Source organism: Hyla sarda, chromosome 5, assembly GCF_029499605.1.
Source record: "Hyla sarda isolate aHylSar1 chromosome 5, aHylSar1.hap1, whole genome shotgun sequence".
NCBI lineage: Eukaryota > Metazoa > Chordata > Amphibia > Anura > Hylidae > Hyla > Hyla sarda.
The window spans coordinates 218794950-218812786 of record NC_079193.1 but is presented as its reverse complement, the minus strand read 5'-3'; positions in this window follow the sequence as shown (position 1 = coordinate 218812786).

Sequence of the window (17837 nt, the reverse complement as noted above, 5' to 3'; positions counted from 1 at the left end):
GGAGCTGTGGTAATAGCTGCTGTAGCATCACGGTCAGTTGAGACAGCTGGTGACCTTGTTGCGCTATCTGTTGCGACTGCTGGGCGACCACCGTGGTGAGGTCGGCGACAACTGGCAGTGGGACTTCAGCGGGATCCATGGCCGGATCTACTGTCACGATTCGGCTGGCTGGAGGTGGATCCTCTGTGCCAGAGAGGGATTGGCGTGGACCGTGTTGGTGGACCGGTTCTAAGTTGCTACTGGTATTCACCAGAGCCCGCCGCAAAGCGGGATGGTCTTGCAGCGGCGGTAGCAACCAGGTCGTATCCACCAGCAACGGCTCAACCTCTCTGACTGCTGAAGATAGGCGCGGTACAAGGGAGTAGACAAGAGCAAGGTCGGACGTAGCAGAAGGTCAGGGCAGGCAGCAAGGATCGTAGTCAGGGGCAACGGCAGGAGGTCTGGAACACAGGCTAGGAACACACAAGGGAACGCTTTCACTGGCACAATGGCAACAAGATCCGGCGAGGGAGTGCAGGGGAAGTGAGGTATAAGTAGGGAGTGCACAGGTGAGAATACTGATTAGGCCTGCTGCGCCAATCAGTGGCGCAGCGGCCCTTTAAATGGCAGAGACCCGGCGCGCGCGCGCCCTAAGGAGCGGGGCCGCGCGCGCCGGGACAACACAGACGGGGAACGGGTCAGGTACGGGAGCCGAGATGCGCATCGCGAGCGGGCGCGTCCCGCATCGCGAATCGCATCCCGGCTGGGAGTAATATCGCAGCGCACCCGGTCAGCAGGTCTGACCGGGGCGCTGCAAATGAGAGAATGCTGCGAGCGCTCCGGGGAGGAGAGGGGACCCGGAGCGCTCGGCGTAACATTTCTGGAGCCAGTTGATATGTAAACAAAAGTTTTTTCTGGATAACCCCTTTAAAGTGTCAATGACCACATATGCCTCTATGCCTCTATATATTAACTACAGAGGGAATTTAATACACTGCTCAAAAAAATTAAGGGAACACTTAAACAACACAATGTAACTCCAAGTCAATCACACTTCTGTGAAATCACACTGTCCACTCAGAAAGCAACATTGATTGACAATAAATTTCACATGCTGTTGCTCAAATGGAACAGACAACAGGTGGAAATTGTAGGCGATTAGCAAGGCACCCTCAATAAAAGAGTGGTTCTGCAGGTGGTGACCACAGACCAGTTCTCAGTTCCTATGCTTCCTGGCTGATGTTTTGGTCACTTTTAAATGCTGGCGGTGCTTTAACTCTAGTGGTAGCATGAGACGGAGTCTACAACCCACACAAGTGGCTCATGTAGTGCAGCTCATCCAGGATGGCACATCAATGCGAGCTGTGGTAAGAAGGTTTGCTGTGTCTGTCAGCGTAGTGTCCAGAGCATGGAGACGCTACCAAGAGACAGGCCAGTACATCAGGAGACTTGGAGGAGGCCGTAGGAGGGCAACAACCCAGCAGCAGGACCGCTACCTCCGCCTTTGTGCAAGGAGAAGCAGGAGAAGCACTGCCAGAGCCATGCAAAATTACCTCCAGCAGGCCACAAATGTGAATGTGTCCACTCAAACGGTCAGAAACAGACTCCGTGAGGGTGGTATGAGGTCCCGACATCCACAGGTGGGGGTTGTGCTTTCAGCCCAACACAGTGCAGGACGTTTGGCATATGCCAGAAAACACCAAATTCACCACTGGCGCCCCGTGCTCTTCACAGATGAAAGCAGGTTCACACCGAGCACATGTGACAGAGTCTGGAGACACCATGTAGAACGTTCTGCTGCCTGCAACATCCTCCAGCATGACCGGTTTGGCGATGGGTCAGTAATGTTGTGGGGTGGTATTTCTTTGGGGGACCGCACCACCCCCATGTGCTTGCCAGAGGTAGCCTGACTGCCATTAGGTACCGAGATGAGATCCTCAGACCCCTTGTGAGACCATATGCTGGTGCGGTTGGCCCTGGGTTCCACCTAATGCAAGACTATGCTAGACCTCATGTGGCTGGAGTGTGTCCGCAGTTCCTGCAAGAGGAAGGCATTGATGCTATGGACTGACCCACCCGTTTCCCAGACCTGAATGCGATTGAGCACATCTTGGACATCATGTCTAGCTCCATCCACCAATGCCACGTTGCACCACAGACTGTCCAGTTGGCAGATGTTTAAGTCCAGGTCTAGGAGGACATCCCTCAGGAGACCGTCCGCCACCTCGTCAGGAGCATGCCCAGGCATTGTAGGGAGGTCATACGGGCACATGGAGGCCACACACACTACTGAGCCTCATTTTGACTTGTTTTAAGGACATTGCATCAAAGTTGGATCAGCCTGTAGTGTGATTTTACACTTTGATATGTAGTGTGACTCCATATCCAGACCACCATGGGTTGATAAATTTGATTTCCATTGATAATTTTTGTTTGATTTTGTTGTCAGCACATTCAACTATGTAAAGACGAAAGTATTTCATACGATTAGTTCATTCATTCAGATCTAGGAGATGTCATCTTAGTTTTCCCTATATTTTTTGAGCAGTGTATATAGCATAAATAAATGAATATTGTGAGGTTTGAAAGGCTGGGAGAGGAGGGAAAGGCTGGAAAGACATTTATAGGTGTTATAGTAGGAGTCATGCACATGCAAAAGCTGATATGAAATGTTCTTCTAGCAGTAATGTCTGATGAAGATCACTGGTATTACTTACCATATCTCTTTGTTGCTTTTGTTTACAAATACATTCTGTATGTTTATATTTTACCAGCCTATTCTGTGCAATTCCAGTTTACTTGTCCTTTGTTGTAGTTTATGTGAGTAAATAATTTCCAAGACAGCTTTTTAAAAATCAAAACAAGTTCATGCATGACAAACTATGAAAGAACGTCTTTGAACAACCTAAAGGGCATAGTTCATACTCGAAACTTTGAAACTTAAAACACAGGTGTCATGCTGCTGGAATTTTCAAAAAAGCTTTGTTTGATAGAGATGCGGTAATCCATATCACAACTATACATGATTATTAACAGCCTCTCACATGGTGTAGCATAGTCTATGGAATTGAATATTTATAAGCAAGATTCTAAAAGATTATTTCAATTGATGTGCAATTTTTTTTAGTCATAAAACATCATGTTTTAAAAGCTTAAAATCTTTGGGGCAAATGTGTCAATTAGTATAACACAAAAAAGAATTAAAGAAGTCAGAACATTTGAGAAGCAGTTTGCCCAATAATATGTGTTGTATGTGTGTGTGTGTGTGTATATATATATATATATATATATATATATATATATATATATAGATGCTTGAAAAAAGCTCCATTGAGGGGCTGAAACGTCGCACTGTTTGACATGTGGAATAAATAAGTTATTTTTTTGGATATTTGGAGTGCCGCACCATTTTTTGAAGTTATATATATATATATATATATATATATATATATATGTATATATATATATATATATATATTCTTTTTTTTTTTTTTTTGGAAGATGAAGGAGGACAAATCTGGTATTAAAACTTTAAGTTGGCTCCTAATGTGATGTGCTGTTTACAGGCAACAAATATAACCCCTGGCAAATATTGTGGAGCACACTAAGGCTATGTTCACATCAGCGTTCAGATCCGTTATGACATGTCCGTTATTGACACATAATGGAGGTCACTCATAATGGATATGAAACTGCTGTTAAAGGAAGAAAAATGGTAAAAGATTTTGTAAAAACTTGCATATAAAATAACAGACATCTGTTTTCTCTGTTAATGTCTTGGTAAGGTTTCCAAGTTCTCTTTTCCAACTGCAGACAAACTTGCATTACACCAGTATTTGTTTTAGAAATGAAAATTATAAGATGATTTCATAATTATTTCCTCACAATTGAGTGATTCTATAATTTATGATTCTGTCATAGTGCAGAAAAAAAAGGTGATGTTATTTAGTACCTAATCCTGATCATGTAAATATAATTTGTATGTGTCTAGGACCTATATATCCCTAACAAATAGCATTTATATGTTGCTCTCTCCCTCTCTGTGGATGACTCATCTGCTCTGAGTCTGGGAGCAGCCTGGCAGTCTGCAAATCACTGCACAGTAGTTTGTATGCATACATTTTCTATCAGTTCCTAGTAAAGCTGGATGCTAATCAACATAGCTGTCACTATGTGTGTCATTCAGCTTTCACAGACTGCAGAATGTCTGATCAGCTTCTTTGTTATTCAGTAGTCAGAGAAAGCTTTGGCTGTTTAAGCATGTGGGAGTTGTAGTTTTGCATTGCAACAGCTGGAGCTGCAGTGTTTATAAAGCACTGTGTTAGATAAGTGTTGCCTTTAGCTGTTGCAAAACCACAACTCCCAGCTTGCACACACATCCTTTGTCTGTAGTTCTGCAAGAGCTGGAGGCACACAGCTGGAGAATACACAGCTCTCAAACAGAGTTTTACAAACATTGTACCCCCAGCTGTTGCAAAACTATAACTTTCATCATGGGAGTTGTAGTTTAGGAACAGCTGAATGATGTAGTTGTGCAATGGTGATGTCCTATACTGGATACCAACTCACTTTACAGCCTGTATCCAGTATGCTGAAAAATACAGACTAGTCTGTCTGCATAAAGACGGATGACCCCTAGTGACCCCTATTTTCATTTTCGATTTTTTAGTAAAATTGAATTTTTTTTATATATATGCTTATTTAAAAAAGTCATCTTATCCATAGAACTACAAAATATAAAAAAGTTTTTCATAATGACTGCCTATTTCATAGAAAAATCTCTTCATGACATGGTATTATGTCATGGTATATTATGGTATATTATGGTGCTAAGTGGTCATTGAATATAGAGCGGGCTCAGGAGCTGAAATATCTTACACTCAACATATTGCAGTAAACTACTGGAACTAGACTTCAGTCCGATCCCAGGAGTTGAACTGTCTGCATGCCATAATCATTAGTGATTGTAGCATGCAGGGAGTTAATTGACAAATGCGGCACCTGTGAGGGGTCCAATCAGCACCCCCACAACACAATCAGGATACCAATTGATTACCATTACAGATACTTTCTGAAGGCCTCTGTGCATCAAGCAGACTGCACTAGTAGTTCCCTGATTAGACAGTTCACTGATCACCAAGTTGTCAGTGAAATATAAAAGCAATCAAATGATTGTTTTCAAAAGAACAATTGAGGAACTAAAACTATAAAAAAAATTTAATAAAAAAAAAACTATAATATAATTGTTGCTCAACCTCCTTTTTAAATATAGGAGTAAAAAATATACATATATATTTGGTGTCGCTACATACAGAAATGTCTACAGAATTCAGGAATTACTCACTTTTGATCTTGTCACATGCCAGAAAAAGTTTGATAAAAAGCGATTAAAAAGTCATATTGTTACCAAAATGGTATTGTTAAAAACTAAATATTCAGGTCACATCACATAAACTGAGCCATAATACAAAGTTGTTATCTAGGGATGAGCGAATTGAATCTGACGAATCTGAGTTCGTTACACATTTCAGGAAAAATTTGTTTCACAACTAATCCGAATATCGCACCAATTGCTTCATTAAACTCCATTTAGTGTGGTCCAGGCTCCAGGGCATCTAAGATGGTGGCTCCAAATGTCAGGACATGGGGCAAGGAATGCTGTGGAGACGGGAACACGTTTAGGTGGGATGACCCTGAATCACAAGCAGGATGCAGCCAGTCACTCCTGTGATGTCACAACCCTTTATAATCAGCAGTCATCTTGCTGCCAGTCACTTCAGCGTTCTATTGCAGAGAGAAAGGGACTGAGTTGTGTTGCACAGAAAAGCATTTTTACAGCATTAATTCACCTCAAGCTCAAATCCAGCCTAGAAGAACTGATAGGGAAGGGAGAGAGATTGAGAAAGAAAGTGCAATTTTGAGTGTATTACAGCAGCGATTCACCTCAAGCCCAAATCCAGCCTAGAAGCACTAATAGGGAAGGGAGAGCGATTGAGAGAGAAAGTGAAAATTTGGGTGCTGCGACAGTGTGCTGCAGCACTGGTGTGTACAACAACTGAAAAGCTAATAGTAGCCAGCCAGTTAGCGTGAGCAGAGCACTGAAAGCCATAATCGCCTCCTATTAGTGCCTAATACAGGTTACGTAGCGGAGCATATTGTCCACTTTTAAGTGTAACCTGTGTGTACATAGATGGTGTACTATTTTGTTCCTGTTAAAGTCTTAAGGGCCAGCCAAAAGTACACGCCTGCTGCTGTTGTAGACAAATACTGTTTTAAGCGTAGTGGAGCATATTGTACTCCCCTCATAAGTGTATACCACGTACATACATCTACATTGTGTACCATTTTGTTCCTGTTATAGTCCTAAGAGCCTACATAAAAGTAAATAAGCCCTTACCCCAATAAAAATAAAATTCCCATCTTTTCCCATTCAAGAAAAAGAGTAAACATTTTTAATCAACATACTTGGTATTCCCGCATGCAGAAATATCTGATCTATTAAAATATTTTGTAAATTATCCCGTAAGGTGAGCATCCTAAATGTAAAAAAATACCCAAAATACAGATTTTTTTATCACATCACATATCATTAAAAAAATAAAAAGCGATAAAAATAAACATAAAAAAAAGAATGGTACCAATAAAAACTACAGAAAAACAAACAAGTTATAGGGGTCAGAAGAGGACAATTTTTAATACACTGATTTTGTTTATTAAAGTTTTACTCTTTTTTATTCAAGTAGTACAATAATAGAAAAACTACATAAATTGGGGAATCATTTTAATCACATTAAGCTATCGAATAAATACAACATTTCATTTTTTCCATAAAGTGCACTACATAAAAACAAAACCACTCAATGTTAAGCATCGCGCTCCAGCCGCACACACCGGCCACGAGCGTTTTGTCCCTGCTGTCGGCGGGGCTAGAATTCACATTGCAGGACGTGCCCGCATGCGAGTCCAAGCCCGTCACTTACCATGCTCCTCTGACTCCTCCGCTGCTGCTTCTCAGCTCCGGCGTGCATGTCCCTGTCCCCTAGGGCGCTCGCACGTGCTGAAGCTCTGTAATTTAAAGGGCCAGTGAGCCCATAATTATGTTACACACCTGACACTTGTCTATAAGTTTTTGCACCTCCCCCTCTTGCCTGCCGGATCTTCAGTGCCACTAGCCTGAGATTAAGCATTCCATTTTGCCTGTTTGCCTTATCCTTGTATCCAGACCTTCTCGCTACGATATTTGACTTTGTACCTTTGCCGCCTGCCCTGACCTTCTGCTACGTCTGACAATGCTACTGCCTTATCCTTCGGTACCTCACCTTACCCAGCTACCTGTGTGGTTGATCCGTGTCAGGGGTAGCAACCTGGGTGTCGCCTGCAGCAGCAAGCCCATCCTGCCTTGCAGCGGGCTCTGGTGAAGACCAGTGGCACCTTAGACCGCTCCATGATACAGTCCATGTCATCAGCCACACAGGTTAGAGGATCCACATCCAGCTCCGTAACAGCAAGATCCGGCCATGGGGTCCTGCTGCCTGATAATACGGATCTTGCTTCCATTGTGGCGCTCCAGTCACAGCAGCTGGCCCAGTTGGCTCAGCAGGCACAGCAGTTGAGCCAATTGTCCACCATGATGCAGCAGTTACTCACTGCTCAACAACAACCGCCACAGCCACAACCACACTGCTCCAGTCTTGTCTCCCGCTCCGGAAGTCATCTCCGGATCAAAACTCTGCTTGTCTCTTTCAGAGAAATATGAGGGGAATCCCAAGTCCTGTTGTGGTTTCGTGTCTCAGTGCTCCATGCACATAGAACTCATGGCAGAACAGTTTCCTACGAAACGAGCAAAAGTGGCCTTCGTCATCAGTCTCTTAACTGGAAGGGCTTTTCCCTGGGCAACTCCACTTTGGGATTGCAGTGATACTCTCACTACTAATCTCCAGGCATTCCTGTCGGAATTTACTAGTGTCTTCGAAGAACCTGCCCGAGCTTCCTCCACTGAGTCGGCATTGCTGAGTCTATCTCAGGGAACCTCCTCTGTGGGCGAGTATGCCATACGATTTCGTAACCTAGCATCGGAGTTATCATAAAATAATGAAGCTCTTTGCGCTACCTTTAAGAGAGGATTATCAAGTCATATCAAGGATGTCCTCGCTGCCCGGGAATTGCCTTCTAACCTGAATGAACTAATACAGTTGGCATCCTGGATTGATATCCATTTGAGTGACGTGAGGAACTACGCCAAGAAAGGGAGTCTGAACGACCTCAGCGCTTTCCTCGTCTGGCACCTGTTTACCAGCAGCACCACAACCTTCCACATTGCCTCCTGCAGTGGAGGCTATGCAGGTGGATTGGTCTTGCTTTACCCTGCAGGAAAGACCTCGCCAACGAATTGAGAATCTTTGCCCATCAGAGCAGATCACTTCCTCAAGGATTGTACTCTGTGTCCACAGTCACAGGGAAACACTCGCACCTAGGGTTTGTGGTAGAGGCCTCCCTATGTGTGATTACCACCTCTCCACACTTAAATTTGCCAGGTCAGCTTTTTCTACGCTCCAAAGAGATCATCTCAGTTCTTGCCTTCCTGGACTCTGGCTCAGCAGGAAACTTCATTGATGCGTCCTTAGTACATAGGTATCATGTGCCTGTGTCCCGCCTGTTAAAGCCTCTGTACATCTCTACAGTCAATGGAGATAAACTGGACTGTACCATGCTATATCGCACAGAAACGTTGTCTATGCAGGTTGGACTCTTGTATAAGGAAAACTTGTCCTTCTATGTACTTCCTCATTGTACTTCTCTCTTGCTTTGCCTACCTTGGTTGCAGCTCCATACCCCGCAGCTAGATTGGAGAACTGGAGAAGTTCTTCGCTGGGGTCCGCAATGCAACAATGCATTCAGATACGTTTGACTAAATTGGAACCCACCATCTTCTTGTTCTCTGCCCGGGTTGCCTTAATTCCTCCAGGACTTTGCTGATGTCTCCAGTGAAAAGCAAGCTGAAGTTTTGCCTCCACATCGTCCCTACGATTGTCCTATTGACTTATTGCCCGACACCTCTCCTCCCAGTGGCAGAATTTACCCTTTGTCTGTAGGTTTGAATAAAATTACAGTAAAGAACCGCTACCCACTTCCTTTAATCTCAGAGTTATTAGAATTTTTTCTAAACTAGAGCTTCGTAGGGCCTATAATCTGATTCTGATAAGTGGAGGGGACGAATGGAAGACTACGTTTAATATTCGTGATGGACATTTTGAATATCTAGTGATGTCATTCAGACTCTGTAATGCTCCAGCAGTCTTCCAGGAGCTTGTCAATTATATTTTCCGTGACCTCCTGAACTCCTGTGTCGTTGTTTATTTGGCATGACATACTCATTTACTCGCCCAATGTCCAGTCTCATCGTTCTCACCTCCGCCAAGTGTTACAGCGTCTCATTGAAAATCATCTCTATGCTAAACTGGAGAAATGTACTTTTGAAAAGACCTGCCTCCCTTTTCTAGGCTATATTGTTACCAGTCAAGGTCTTCAAATGGATCCCAACAACTTATCCTCAGTTCTTGACTGGCCACAACCTACTGGTCTGAAAGCGATTCAGTGCTTAATCGGCTTTGCCAATTACTATCGTCAATTCATTCCTCACTACTCCACTCTGGTAGCTCCCATCATTGTGCTCCCCAAGAAGACTGCTAATCCAAAAGTCTGGACTCCTGAGGCTGAAGAAGTGTTCAAACAGTTAAAGTCCAACTTCGCATCTACTCCTGTTCTATCTAGACCCAATCCTAGCAAACCGTTTATCTTGGAAGAGGATGCTTCTTCAGTTGGAGCAGGTGCAGTGTTAACACAAAAGTCTGCTAAGAGAAAAACTTTAACATGCAGATTTTTCTCTAAAACCTTCTCCCCTGGGAGAAAAAATTATACCATCGGAGACGCGCGACTAAACTAATATGGGGCATGGAACATCTTAGCTATGATGAGCGATTAAAGGAGTTACAATTGTTTAGTCTTGAGAAGAGACGTTTAAGGGGGGATATGATAAACGTATATAAGTATATTAATGGCCCATACAAAAAATATGGAGAAAAACTGTTCCAGGTTAAACCCCCCCAAAGGACGAGGGGGCACTCCCTCCGTCTGGAGAAGAAAAAGTTTAGTCTCAAGGGGCGACACGCCTTCTTTACCGTGAGGACTGTGAATTTATGGAACGGTCTACCTCAGGAACTGGTCACAGCAGGAACAATTAACAGCTTTAAAACAGGATTAGATACATTCCTGGAACAAAATAAGATTAATGCTTATGAAGAAATATAAAATCTCATCCCTTCCCCAATATCGCGCCACATCCCTACCCCTTAATTCCCTGGTTGAACTTGATGGACATATGTCTTTTTTCGACCGTACTAACTATGTAACTATGTAACTATGTAACTATGAGATCACAAGCTCTTGGCAATCAAGTTGGCTTTAGAAGAATGGTGTCACCTCTTGGAAGGCGCTGTAAATCCTGTTACTATTTATTCAGACCACAAAAACTTGCTCTATCTTCAAACTGCTCATCGAATCAACCCACGGCAGGGTCGGTGGTCTCTATTTTTCTCCAGGTTCGACTTCTAAATCCGCTTTCATTCTGCCAAAGAAGAATTTACTAGCAGACACTCTTTCCAGGTCTTCTGTTGTGCATGACCATGAATCTCCTCCGCAGCATATTATTTCTTCTGAACATCTCATCTCTGCAGCACCTGCAAGTCTTCAGCATCTGCCTCCCGGAAAGACTTACGTATCACCCCGTATGAAGCTCAGAGTCTTGAAATGGGGACATTCCTCTCTTCTGTCCGGTCATCCCGGTATTTGTAAATCCCTACAGCTCATCTCCAGACAATACTGGTGGCCTACCTTAAAACGGGATGTTGTTGATTTTGTCCGGTCCTGCTCAGTATGCGCTCGGGACAAGACCCCTCGTTCCAAACCAGCAGGACTTCTTCAGCCCTTGCCTGTTCCAGAGCTTCCCTTGATCAATATTGCAATATTGCTTGCTTCATTACCGACCTTACATTTTCCCATGGTAATACAGTTATCTGGCAGCTAGTAGATCAATTTTCTAAAATGGCTAATTTTGTTCCGTTACTTGGACTTCCTTCAGCACCACAGCTTGCTAAGCATTTTCCTCAACATATCTTTTGTTTACACGGATTTCCTTCCCATATAGTATCTGACCATGGAGTCCAATTCGTCTCTAAGTTCTGGCGGGCCCTCTGCTCACGTCTTCAAGTTAAGCTGGATTTTTCCTCAGTTTACCACCCTCAATCCAATAGACAAGTTGAGAGGGTGAATCAGATCCTAGGTGACTGTCTACGCCATTTCATTTCTGCACGTCAAGACGACTGGGTTGATCTACTTCCCACGGCAGAGTTTTCCTGCAAACATAAAGATTCTGATGCCACTGGAACTTCACCCTTCTATGTGGTCTATGGATGTTACCCTCGTCCTCCTCACCCCTTATCTTCTTCCCCTGGAGTTTCTGCTGTTGATGAACAAGTGCAGAATTTTTCTTCCATCTGGCAGAAAACACGTCGCTCTCTTCTACATGCTACTTCTCGCATGAAATTCCAAGCGGACAAGAAAAGACGTCCTCCTCCTAAATTTTCTCCTGGTGACAAAGTCTGGTTATCAACTAAATATATCCGTTTCAAAATACCTAGCTATAAACTAGGTCCTCGATATTTGGGTCCCTATAATGTCAAGAAGAGACTTAATCCTGTGGCCCTACATCTGCCCTCCTCCCTCCGGATCCCGAATTCCTTCCATGTTTCCCTCTTGAAACCAGTCATCTACAACCGTTTTTCTCAAAATGACATCTCACCTTCTCCTATCTCTGATACCTCAGATGTTTTTGTTGTTAAGGAGATCTTGGACTCCAAATTTGTCAGAGGAAAGCGCTTTTTTCTTGTGGATTGGGAAGGATTCAGTCCGGAGGAGAGGTCTTGGGAGCCGCAGGACAACATTCTGGACCAGGACCTTCTCAGGAAATTCCTGAAGGAGGGGGAGACCAAAAGGGGGGGTACTGTTAAGCATCGCGCTCTGGCCGAGCTGGGATTCACATCGTGGGACGCGCCCGCATGCGAGTTCCAGCCCTTCACTTACCATGCTCCTCTGACTCCTCTGCTGCTGCTTCCCAGCTCAGGCACACGTGCCCCCATCCTCTAGGGTGCGCGTGCACCTGAGCTCTGAAATTTAAAGGGCCAGTGCTCCCATAATTATGTTACACACCTGACACTTGTCTATATGTTCTTGCACCTCCACCTCTTCCCTGCTGGATCTTCAGTGCCACTGGCCTGAGATTAAGCATTCCCTTTTGCCTGTTTGCCTTATCCTTGTATTCAGACCTTCCCGCTATGTTATTTGACTTTGCACCTTTGCCGCCTGCCCTGACCTTCTACCACGTCTGACTACGCTACTGCCTTATCCTTCGGTACCTTGATTTGCTCAGTTACCTGTGTGGTTGATCCGTGTCGGGGATAATGACCTCAGTGTCGTCTGCTGCAGCAAGCCCATCCTGCCTTGCAGCAAGCTCTGGAGAAGATCAGCGGCACCTCCGCTCCCCAATACGATCCAAGTGATCAGCCACACAGGTTAGAGGATCCACATCCAGCTCCATAACACTCAAAATTTACAAAATTGTGGTTTTCTCTTGAATTTTTCCCTTTTGCCATATATTTATGGTAAAATAAAAGGTGTGATTACAATAAACAATTGGTCACCCAAAAAACAAGCTCTCATATGGGTCTCTAGGGCAGAAAATAAAAAAGTTATAAAAAATATATATATAAAAAGTTAAATATGTGCTGTGTGTCCTGAGACAAATATATTTTCCCCTTTCTGTTTCCCCCTCATCCTCATTCTGTGTCACTGAAACACTGACTGAAAAGCTGCAGCTGCATCCCCCTCCTACCTATCTTCTATTTTTTGATTTATACTTGAGCCATTTTCCGGTAATGGATAAGATATCTGAACAAATATAGAAACATGTGTTCTAGAGATGGGAACTAAACGTTATTGGCCAAATAAGATACGTTTACAAAGTTGCATACATTCAAGTAAACTACTGATTTATGAAAAATATAACTAGTACATTTTAATATTATCAATAATCCTACAAGCTATTTTTCTGTTAGCATTTAAAAATATTGGTGAAGTCAAGAAAACATCCTGCGGCAACTATAGCTAATAAGAGCTCTCATGTGGGTAATCCAGTGTTAAATGCAGAGGTTTTGTGTGCGAACTACGATATTAACCCCTTAAGGACCCAGGACGTCCTGTGACGTCCTGGCACCCTGGGCCTTAAGGACCCAGGACGTCCTGTGACGTCCTGGCGTATTCCGGTCCCTGCCGCTCGCCGGGCAGACAGAGATCGGAAGCGGATGCCTGCTGAAATGCTTCAGCAGGCATCCAGGGCGAACGCCGAGGGGGGCCATGTAGGCCCCCCATGTCGGCGATCGGTGCAAATCGCGAGGGAAATCGCCCCTGCGATCTGCGGCGATACCGGGCTGATCGGATCTCTGGGACCCGACCGCCCGGTAATTTTGCATGATCCCGGTTGTCACAGACAGCCAGGACCATGCTGGAGGCTAGGAGCGAGGTTGCCACCTCCTCCTATCCCCTGTGATCCGTCGGTTAGCTAACCGACCAATCGCAGGGGGGGGGCGCGGTTACTTCCTCCCGCCCTGCCCGGCCCCTGGAAGTCCGGAGAGGACGGGAGGAAGACCGGAGGACGCGGCGGGGGACGGAGAGTGCTGGGGCCCAGCCCCGGTACTTACCTGGTCCCTGAAGACCCGGATCCCGGCGATGAAGACGGCGGCGACAGGTGAGTTCCTCTTCAGCCACGGTCGGGCCCTTTACAGCAATGCACGTCACCGTAAAGCGACATGCATTGCTGTATTGGGAACCTGTATACTACAACTCCCAGCATGCCCAGACAGCCCTTGGCATCTGAGCATGCTGGGAGTTGCAGTTTTGCAACATCTGGAGGTCCACAGTTTTTGGACCACTGTGCCCTTCCAGATGTTGCAAAACTACACATCCTCAGCATGCCCTTACTGTCCAGGCATGCTGGGAGTTGTAGTTCTGTAACATCTGGCCCTTCAGATGTTGCAGAACTACAACTCCCAGCATGCCTGGACAGTTTTGGCATACTGGGAGTTGTAGTTTTGCAACATCTGGAAGGGCACAGATTGGGAACCACTGTATTAGTGGTCTGCAAACTGTAGTCCTCCATATGTTGCAAAACTACAACTACCAGCATGCTGGAAGTTGTAGTTCGGCAACATCTGGCTCTAAAGATGTTGCCGAACTACTACTTCCAGCATGCCTGAGAATGTTTGGGAGTTGTGGTTTTGATACAACTGGAGGCACACTGGTTGGGAAACATTGTTTGTTTCCTAACTCAGTGTTTCCCAACCCGTGTGCCTCCAGCTGTTGCAAAACTATAACTACCAGCATGCATTGATAGACTGTGCATGCTGGGAGTTGTAGTTTTGCAACAGCTGGAGATTTCCCCCCTGTGAATGTACAGGGTACATTCACATGGGCAGGGGGCTTACAGTGAGTATCAAGCTGCAAGTTTGCGATGCAGCAAATTTGCGTGGCAGCTCAAACTCGCAGCGGGAAACTCGCTGTAATCCCCTGCCCGTGTGACTGTACCCTAAAAACACTACACTACACTACACTAACACAAAATAAAATAAAAAGTAAAAAACACTACATATACACATGCCCAATAAAAATGAAAAACGTCTGGTACGCCACTGTTTTCAAAATGGAGCCTCCAGCTGTTGCAAAACAACAACTCCCAGTATTGCCGGACAGCCGTTGACTGTCCAAGCATGCTGGGAGTTTTGCAACAGCTGGAGGCACACTGTTTGGGAATCACTGGTGTAGAATACCCCTATGTCCATCCCTATGCAAATCCCTAATTCTGGCCTCAAATGCACATGGCTCTCTCACTTCGGAGCCCTGTCGTATTTCAAGGCAACAGTTTAGGGTCACATATGGGGTATCGCCGTACTCGGGAGAAATTGAATAACAAATTTTGGGGGGCTTTTTCTCCTTTCACCCCTTATGAAAAGGTGAAGTTGGGGTCTACACCAGCATGTTAGTGTAAAAAAAAATACAGAAGGGAGAGTGCACCATGTACATTTGAGGTGATTTGCACAGGGGTGGCTGATTGTTACAGCGGTTTTGACAAACGCAAAAAAAACAAAACCCCACATGTGACCCCATTTCGGAAACTACACCCCTGACAGAATGTAATGAGGGGTGCAGTGAGAATTTACACCCCACTGGTGTCTGACAGATCTTTGGAACAGTGGGCTGTGCAAATTAAAAATGTTGTACAGCCCACTTTTCCAAAGATCTGACAGACACCAGTGGGGGGTAAATGCTCACTGTACCCCTTGTTACGTTCCTCAAGGGGTCTAGTTTCCAAAATGGTATGCAATGTGGGGGTTATTTTGAAGTCCTGGCACCATAGGGGCTTCCTAAATGCGACATGCGCCCCGAGCTAAATTTGCTCTCAAAAAGCCAAATATGACTCCTTCTCTTCTGAGCATTGTAGTTCGCCCGTAGTGCACTTCAGGTCAACTTATGGGGTACCTCCATACTCAGAAGAGATGGGGGTTACAAATTTTAGGGGGTATTTTCTGCTATTAACCCTTGCAAAAATGAGAAATTTGAGGGGGGAAACACACATTTTAGTGAAATTTTTTTAAATTTTTATTTACGAATGCAAAAGTCGTGAAACCCCTGTGGGGTATTAAGGCTCACTTTATTCCTTGGTACGTTCCTCAAGGAGTCTAGTTTCCAAAATGATAGGCCATGTGGGTATTTTTTGCTGTCCTGGCACCTTAGGGGCTTCCTAAATGCGGCATGCCCCCGAGCAAAATTTGCTCTCAAAAAGCCAAATATGACTACTTCTCTTCTTAGCATTGTAGTTCGCCCGTAGTGCACTTCAGGTCAACTTATGGGGTACCTCCAAACTCAGAAGAGAAGGGGTTACACATTTTGGTGGGTATTTTCTGCTATTAACCCTTGCAAAAATGTGAAAGTTGGGGGGAAACACATTTTAGTGACATTTATTTTTTATTTTTTTACATATGCAAAAGTCGTGAAAAACCTGTGGGGTATTAAGGCTCATTTAATTCCTTATTACGTTCCTCAAGGGGTCTAGTTTCCAAAATGGTATGCCATGTGGTTTTTTTTTTGCTTTTCTGGCACCATAGGGGCTTCCTAAATGCAACATGCCCCCCAAAAACCATTTCAGAAAAACGTACTCTCCAAAATCCCCTTGTCGCTCCTTCTCTTCTGAGCCCTCTACTGCGCCTGCCGAACAATTTACATAGACATATGAGGTACGTCCTTACTCGAGAGAAATTGGGCTACAAATATAAGTATACATTTTCTCCTTTTACCCCTTGTAAAAATTCAAAAATTGGGTCTACAAGAACATGCGAGTGTAAAAAATGAAGATTGCAAATTTTCTCCTTCACTTTGCTGCTATTCCTGTGAAACACCTAAAGGGTTAAAACGCTGACTGAATGTCATTTTGAACACTTTGGGGGTTCAGTTTTTATAATGGGGTCATTTGTGGGGTATTTCTAAGATAAAGACCCTTCAAATCCACTTCAAACCTGAACTGGTCCCGGAAAAATTGTGATTTTGGAAATTTTGTGAAAAATTGGAAAATTGTTGCTGAACTTTGAAGCCCTCTGGTATCTTCCAAAAGTAAAAACACGTCAATTTTATGATGCAGACATAAAGTGGACATATTGTATATGTGAATAAAAAAATATTATTTGGAATATCCATTTTCCTTACAAGCAGAGAGCTTCAAAGTTAGAAAAATGCAAAATTTTCTAATTTTTCATAAAATTTGGGGATTTTTCACCAAGAAAGGCTGCAAGTTACCAAAAATTTTTACCACTATGTTAAAGTAGAATATGTCACGAAAAAACATTCTCGGAATCAGAATGATAACTAAAAGCATTCCAGAGTTATTAATGTTTAAAATGACAGTGGTCAGATGTGCAAAAAATGTCCGGGTCCTAAGATGTAAAATGGCTGGGTCCTTAAGGGGTTAAAGGGGTACTCTGGTGTTAAACTTTTTTTTTTTTTAAATCAACTGGTGCCAGAAAGTTAAAGATTTCTAAATTACTTCTATTAAAAAATCTTAATCCTTCCAGTACTTATTAGCTGCTGAATACTACAGAGGAAATTATTTTCTTTTTGGAACACCGTGCTCTCTGCTTACATCACGAGCACAGTGCTCTCTGCTGACATCTCTGTCCATTTTAGGAACTGTCCAGCATATGTTTGCTATGGGGATTTTCTCCTACTCTGGACAGCTCTTAAAATGGACAGAAATGTCAACAGAGAGCACTGTGCTCTTGATGTCAGCAGAGAGCTCTGTGTTCCAAAAAGAAAATAATTTCCTCTGTAGTTTTCAGCAGCTAATAAGTACTGGAAGGATTAAGATTTTTTAATAGAAGTAATATACAAATCTATTTAACTTTCTGGCACCAGTTACATAGTTACATAGTTACATAGTATGGTTGAAAAAAGACATACGTCCATCACGTCCAACCAGGGAATTTAAGTGAAGGGTGTAAGGGGATAAGGGAAAGGGATGTAGTTTTATAATTCTGCATAAGCATTAATGTTATTTTGTTCCAGGAATGTATCTAACCCTGTTTTTAAAGCTGTTAATTGTTCTTGCTGTGACCAGTTCCTGAGGTAGACCGTTCTATAAATTCACAGTCCTCACGGTAAAGAAGGCGTTTCGCCCCTTTAGACTAAACTTTTTCTTCTCC